We start from the raw sequence: 8,151 nt of genomic DNA, 5'->3' as shown, positions 1-8,151 counted from the left end.
GATTAAGTATTTCCTTGCTCATATTAGGGAAGTTTTCAACTATAATCACTTCAAATATTTTCTCAGTCCCTTTCTTTGTCTCTTTTCTTCTGGAACCCCTATAATTCGAATGTTGGTGTGTTTAATGTTGTCCAAGAGGTCTCTGAGACTGTCCTCAGTTCTTTTCATTCTTTTTTCTTTATTCTGCTCTGCAGTAGTTATTTCCACTATTTTATCTTCCAGGTCACCTATCCATTCTTCTGCCTCAGTTATTCGCTATTGATCCCATCTAGAGTATTTTTAATTTCATTTATTGTGTTTTTCATCGTTGTTTGTTTCATCTTTAGTTCTTCTAGGTCTTCGTTAAATGTTTCTTGCATTTTGTCTATTCTATTTCCAGGATTTTGGATTATCTTTACTATCATTATTCTGAATTCTTTTTCAGGTAGACTGCCTATTTCCTCTTCATTGTTAGGTCTGGTGGGTTTTTATCTTGCTCCTTCATCTTCTGTGTGTTTTTCTGTCTTCTTATTTTGCTTACCTTACTGTGTTTGGGGTCTCCTTTTTGCAGGCTGCAGGTTCGTAGTTCCCATTGTTTTTGGTGTGTGTTCCCAGTGGCTAAGGTTGCTTCAGTGGGTTGTGTAGGCTTCCTGGTGGAGGGGACTAGTGCTTGTGTTCTGGTGGATGAGGCTGGATCTTGTCTTTCTGGTGGGCAGGTGTACGTCTGGTGGTGTGTTATGGGGTGTCTGTGGACTTATGATTTTAGGCAGCCTCTCTGCTAATGGGTGGGGTTGTGTTCCTGTCTTGCTAGTTGTTTGGCATAGGATGTCCAGCACTGTAGCTTGCTGGTCGTTGAGTGAAGCTGGGTGCTGGTGTTGAGATGGAGATCTCTGGGAGTTTTTTGCTGTTTGATAGTACGTGGAGCTGGGAGGTGTCTTGTGGACCAGTGTCCTGAAGTTGGCTCTCCCACCTCAGAGGCACAGCCCTGACTCCTGGCTGGAGCACCAAGAGCCTTTCGTCCACATGGCTCAGAATAAAAGGGAGAAAAAGTAGAAAGAAATAATTAGTAGAAGTAGAAAGAAAGAAAGAAAGAAAGGAGGGAGGGAGGGAGGAAGGAAGGAAGGAGGGAAGGAAGGAAGAAAAAAAGAAAGAAGATAAGGTAAAATAAAGTAAGATAAAATATAATAAAGTTATTAAAATAAAAAATAATTATTAAGAGAAAAAAAGAAAAAAAAAAAAAAACGGACAGATAGAACCCTAGGACAAACGGTGGAAGCAAAGGTATACAGACAAAATCTCAGAGAGAAGCATACACATACACACTCACAAAAAGAGGAAAAGGGGAAAAAGTCATAAATCTTGCCCTCAAAGTCCACCTCCTTAATTTGAGATGATTTGTTGTCTATTCAGGTATTCCACAGATGCAGGGTACATCAAGTTGATTGTGGAGCTTTAATCTGCTGCTTCTGAGGCTGCTGGGAGAGATTTCCCTTTCTCTTCTTTGTTCTCACAGCTCCCAAGGGCTCAGCTTTGGATTTGGCCCCGCCTCTGCGTGTAGGTCGCCGGACGGTGTCTGTTCTTCGCTCAGACAGGACGGGGTTAAAGGAGCCGCTGATTCGGGGCCTCTGGCTCACTCAGGCTGGGGGAAGGGAGGAGCACGGAGTGCGGGGCAGGCCTGCAGCTGCAGAGGCCAGCGTGACGTTGCACCAACCTGAGGCGCACCGTGTGTTCTCCCAGGGGAGTTGTCCCTGGATCCCGGGACCCTGGCAGTGGCGGGCTGCACAGGCTCCCCCCAAGGGGGGTGTGGATAGTGACCTGTGCTTGCACACAGGCTTCTTGGTGGCGGCAGCAGCAGCCTTAGCATCTCATGCCCGTCTCTGGGGTCCGCGCTTTTAGCCGCGGCTTGCACCTGTCTCTGGAGCTCCTTTAAGCAGCGCTCTTAATCCCTTCTCCTCGCGCACCAGGAAACAAAGAGGGAAGAAAAAGTCTCTTGCCTCTTCGGCAGGTCCAGACTTTTCCCCGGACTCCCTCCCGGCTAGCTGTGGCACACTAACCCCCTGCAGGCTGTGTTCACGCCGCCAACCCCAGTCCTCTCCCAGCGCTCTGACCGAAGCCCGTGCCTCAGCTCCCAGCCCCGCCCGCCCCGGCGGCTGAGCAGACAAGCCTCTCGGGCTGGCGAGTGCCAGTTGGCCCTGATCCTTGTTAGGGAATCTCCCCGCTTTGCCCTCCGCACCCCTGTTGCTGCGCTCTCCTCCGCGGCTCCGAAGCTTTCCCCCTCCGCCACCCGTAGTCTCTGCTCGCGAAGGGGCTTCCTAGTGTGTGGAAACCTTTCCTCCTTCACAGCTCCCTCCCACTGGTGCAGGTCCCGTCCCTATCCTTTTGTCTCTGTTTATTCTTTTTTCTTTTGCCCTACTCAGGTACGTGGGGGGTTTCTTGCCTTTTGGGAGGTCTGAGATCTTCTGCCAGTGTTCAGTAGGTGTTCTGTAGGTGTTCTGTAGGAGTTGTTCCACGTGTAGATGTATTTCTGGTGTGTCTGTGGGGAGGAAGGTGATCTCTGCGTCTTACTCTTCCGCCATCTTCCCGGAAGCCTCCACACCCATGTTTGTAAGTGTCCTCTTTATTACCACTATTTCAGTATAAGGTATGCTTCTGGGATAACAATAAATGGGCCACATACATATATCTCTAAGGCAGCAGCCAAGAAATTGTCTATAATAACTGTTCTTATAAAAATTTAGAAATTAGGGGCTTCCCTGGTGGCGCAGTGGTTGAGAGTCTGCCTGCTGATGCAGGGGACACGGGTTCGTGCCCCGGTCTGGGAGGATCCCACGTGCCGTGGAGCGGCTAGGCCCATAAACCATGGCCGCTGAGCCTGCGCGTCTGGAGCCTGTGCTCCGCAGCGGGAGAGGCCACAACAGTGAGAGGCCCACGTACCGCAAAAAAAAAAAAAAAAGGAAATTATTAGAATATTTATTTGCATTAGGTGCTTTGTGTATATGCATAATTCACAAATTTAGGGACTTCCATTGTTGTCCAGTGGGTAACAGTCCACGCTCCTAATGCAGGCGGCCTGGGTTCGATCCCTGATCAGGGAACTAGATCCCATATCCGTGCTACAACCTTGAGACCACATGCCTCAACTATGAAGTCTGTAGGCTGCAACTAAGAGACTGAGTGCTGCAACTAAGAGCCTGAGTGTCGCAACTAAGACCAGGTGCAGCCAAAATAAATAAATAATAAATAAATATATAATAGAACAAACAAACAAAAAGACAAAAAAAACCACACGCTAAATTCATGAAAATACATTTTCAGAAAAGCTAAACCTTCTTCTTTTTCCTAGGAAAAAAAATCAAAGTACTAGTCGACTAAATTTATTTGGAAGATATTAGCTCTATTAGGTAAATCATAATGCCTAGTGTATGAGTTAGGATTCTCCAGAGAAACAGAACCAATAGGATATATATCTGTATTAGTATATATATATATATATATATATATATATATATATATATATATGAGGAGATTTATTGTAGGAATTGGCTCATGCAGTTATGGAGACTGAGAAGTCCCACAGTCTGCCATAGGCAAGCTTGAGAATTAGGAAAGCCAGTGGTATAATTCAGTCCAAGTCCAAAATCCTGAGAATCAGGGGCCCCTGGAGTAGTCCAGAGTATGAAGGCCCTCGAATGAGGAGCTCCAACGTCCCAGGGTAGGAAAAGATGGATGTGTCAGCCCAAGAAGAGAGAGTGTGATTTGCCCTTTCTTCCCCTTTTAGTTCCCTTGTTGCCCTCAATGATTGGTTAAGATTGGATATGGATAATGCTTGCCCACATTGGTGAGGGCAGATCTCTTTACTCAGTCTACTGAATCAAATGCTAATGTCTTCCAGAAATTCCCTTACAGACACACCCAGGAATTATGTTTTATCAGCTATCTTGGCATCCCTTAGCCCAGTCAAGTGGACACAAAGTTAACCATCACACATAATGAACATTTAAGTTATATGTTATTATTGTAAAAAAGTATAACCCATGGGGGATTGGTTCCAGGATCCCCATGGATACCAAAATCTGGGGATGCTCAAGTCCCTTATATAAAATGGTGTAGTGTTTGCATATAACCTAAGCATATCCTCCGCTATGCTTTAAATCATCCCTAGATTATTTTTAATACCTAATACAATGTAAATGCTATGCAAATAGTTGTAAATACAATGTAAATGCTATGTAAATAGTTGCCAGAGCTTAGCAAATTCACGTTTTGATCTTTGGAACTTTCTGGAATTTTTTTTTGAATATCTTCCATTCGTGCGTGTGGAACCTGTGGGTGCACAAGGCTTACCGTATGCTTCTTTTTCTTAGTTCCCTCTCAGAACACAAAAGGAAATCATAGTTGTTTCATCTATTACATGCATTACTTCATTAAAGAAATAAACACCTATAATCATGTTTGGCTCAATAATAAATATTAGTTATTATTAATCATAGCATATTTTCAACTGGAAATGAACTTAGAATTCTAGTTTCAGGCCTTAGTGCCAGGGTTCATTCATTCAATAGTAATTAAACATTTAAGAGCAAACTATATGCCAGGTATTGCATTCATGAGAATTTGAGAGTTTCTAGTTCCTGGCTAAGATAGGATAACAGCAGGAGCTCCCTCTCTGATAATCAACCCTAGAGAAACTATAGAACTAGGTGAAAATAAGAGGAACCCTATAGAGTTTGAACTGCCTTGAACTAGGTTGTCAGGATTGACGGGTGGCAGGCTGGTGAGGCAGCAGTGAAGACTAGTTGGCGGAAAGCTTAAGTCTGCACTTATCTTTCTCCTGCATTACCTTGTAATAGATATTACTTGCAGCTTCACTTTTTTTTTAATACATTTATTTATTTTTGGGCTGCGTTGGGTCTTTGTTGCTGTGAGTGGGCTTTCTCTACTTGCGGCTAGCTGGGGCTACTCTTCATTGCGGTGTGTGGGTTTCTCATTACAGTGGCTTCTTTTGTTGCGAGCACAGGCTCTAGGAGTGCGGGCTTCAGTAGTTGTGGCACTGGGGCTCAGTAGTTGTGGCTCATGGGCTTAGTTGCTCTGCAGCACGTGGGATCTTCCCAGACCTGGCTCAAACCCGTGTCCCCTGCATTGGCAGGTGGATTCTTTTTTTTTTAATATAAATTTATTTATTATATTTCATGTTTTGGCCATGTTGGGTCTGCATTGCTGCACACGGGCTTTCTCTAGTTGCGGCGAGCGGGGGCTACTCTTCATTGTGGTGCGCGGGCTTCTCATTGCGGTGGCTCCTCTTGTTGCGGAGCACGGGCTCTAGGTGCTCAGGCTTCAGTAGTTACAGCATGGTGGCTCAGTAGTTGTGGCTCACGGGCTCTAGAACGCAGGCTCAGTAGTTGTGGCACACAGGCTTAGTTGCTCCGCGGCATGTGGGATCTTCCTGGACCAGGGCTCGAACCTGTGTCCCCTGAATTGGCAGGCAGATTCTTAACCACCGCGCCACCAGGGAAGCCCCAGCAGGCGGATTCTTAACCACTGCACCACCATGGAAGTCCCAGCTTCACTTCTGAAAATGGATGCAACAGTCCAGGTTGCAGATGCTGATAACTGTAGAGAATTACCAGGGTGATGCAAAGCCTCGTTGTTGAGGTGGTGATGAAAATGAATGTAGACTGACTGGTAGGCCTTGGATATTTATTCCTCCTCCACCTTTCCTTTAAAATCCTTGTACTATTGAATTACTTCTCCCAGTGTGCTTCTCACTAAGGACTTACAGGTAATACTCTGATAAAGAAGTTGCTTAATGGATAAGCAGCAAACCAGAATGATCAATAGTGCTTAGGCAGTGCCAGGAGTTCTGTGCCCTTGGGCTCCTCACATGACTTTAAACTCACCCATTCCCTTTGTTAATTTACATATCAGCTAGAGTACCTGGGGGAATGTGGCCAAAGTAGATACCAGGGCATTTTTCTTTCCATGCAAAGTGGACCATCAAGTGAACAGCCCAAAGTTCTGCATATTGGGGAGATTTCCCTTCACCATGTGTTTCAGGCCCACCCCAAGTGGATGTCCTGCAATATCTTTCCATTTCTGGCTGGTGCCAGCAATACTGTGCAGATCCAGGCCTGTGTTTTTTTCCCCCTTTCTAAGTGGTCTTTACTTGTCCCCAGTGTTGCCATATCATTTCTATTTAATGGAATGCATTATTCTATTATTTCCATTAATAATGGAGCGCATGTTTCAACTGTATGATTTGGTTGACCAAGTAACATTCACTTCAGGAGGAGCAGCTCAGCTTGTGTAATCACTTTGTGTCCCTCCATCAGGTGATGGATGAGTCTCTACCAGCACGCGTCAGCAAGTCAGGAGCTGCTTTTCAAAGGGAGAATGGTTGTTGGCATTAGAAAGTATGCCCTTACTGCAAAATCCTAGGGCTTTGCATTCTAATTCTCTTATTGGGACTTATCAGAGGTTCCATATAATATCTATATCTGCTACAATACTTCAGATGCCCTTCAGCAGAATTTTGAAAAGTGAGCAGGGAGCCATCAGGCTGCCATGTTGGGAAAATGCTTTCCAGGAGTACAGTGAGCAAAAGGAAGTATAATAGTATTTAAGGAATGGCCAGATAAAATAATGGCAAGGCTAAAATGTAGGGTGTGATTTGGGAGAGAGGCCGGGCAATACATGAGGAACTGGTGCTGGATGTATCCTAACCTAAGGTACTTTTATTTTATCCTACAAGCCAGTTATTCCCAAACTTAGGGTACATCAGAATCACTTGGAGAGCTTGTTGAAACATGGACCATAGGTTCGGAATGTGACCTGAGAACCTGCACTTATAAAAAGTTTGTGAGTGATTCTTATGGTGCTGGTCTGGGGACCACACTTTGAGAACTACTTCTATAAGCAATTTTAAACAGGGAAGCAACACAATTAGATTTAAGTTTCCTAAGATCACTCACAGAAGTATGGCAAATGTAGGAAAGATACAGCACAAGACAAATGAGACCAATTGCAAGATGATCAAAATGATTGTGTTAAGAAATTTTGAGGTCTTGAGTTAAAGTTAACAATAGAAATAGGAGGGAAAGAGAAAATAATTTCACAGATATTTATTAAATGACAGATACTGTGCCTAAATATTTTGCCTGGAATTTTTATGGCAGTCTGTATTTTTTCAAAGCATTTGAGACGCTGGCAGAGAAGAAAGTGCTGTAATGGCAGAAGAGGAGATAAACTTTCTTTGGGGGAATTTATTTTATTTATGTATTTATGTCTTCATTTATTTAATTGAAGTATAGTTGATGTACAACGTGTTAGTTTCAAGTGTACAGCAAAGTGATTGTTATATATATATATATATATATATATATATATATATATATATATATATATTAAGCTTCTCTTCCCTTGTAGGTTATTACAAAATATTGAGTATTGTTCCCTGTGCTAGAATATATTTTATTTAATTTCCAGAAAGAAAATATTTATTTGTTATAGATTTAGAACCAGATTTCAGCAAAATTGAATCATCATTTAACAACCATGAGGATGATATGATTTAAATTTTTCTATGTTCTATTTAAATAGGAATAATCCATCTTCAGCTTGTAAATTATACAGAATGATAAAAGGTTAAAGTAGTCCCAAAGTTTTATACTGAATCATAGAATTATATTACTTTTTTTTTTTGGCCGCGACTCACTGCTAATGGGATTTCAATTCCGCAACCAGTGGGCCAGTTTTGGGCCCCATCAGTGAAAGCACCAAATCCTAACCACTAGACCACCAGGGAACTCACCAGAATTACACTAATTTTGTATTTAAAGGAATCTTAGATGATTCAGTTCAACTCTCAGTTTTGTTTTTTAAAATGCAAGTGAGGAAACTGATGCCCAGAGTTGATGAATGATGTGCACGTGAGCTAAGTGGCAGTAGAGCTTGGGCCAGGTATCCTTATTGCTGGTCTGGTGTTCTGCATTAATCACATCATTGGTTATCATCAATTGCTTACAAAATAAAATTCAAACTTCTTCCTAGTATTCAAGATCATTTATCATCCAGTATTGACCTGCTTTTTCAGTTTTATATATTTATTCCAAACTTAGGCACATATATAACATAAGCCATTCACATCTACTATTTGGCCTGTGCAGAAAGAAATCC

The sequence above is a fragment of the Tursiops truncatus genome, chromosome 1, assembly GCF_011762595.2.
Source record: "Tursiops truncatus isolate mTurTru1 chromosome 1, mTurTru1.mat.Y, whole genome shotgun sequence".
Classification (NCBI taxonomy): Eukaryota; Metazoa; Chordata; class Mammalia; order Artiodactyla; family Delphinidae; genus Tursiops; species Tursiops truncatus.
The sequence above is the reverse complement of the archived record's forward strand: the minus strand, read 5'-3'. Positions refer to the sequence as shown.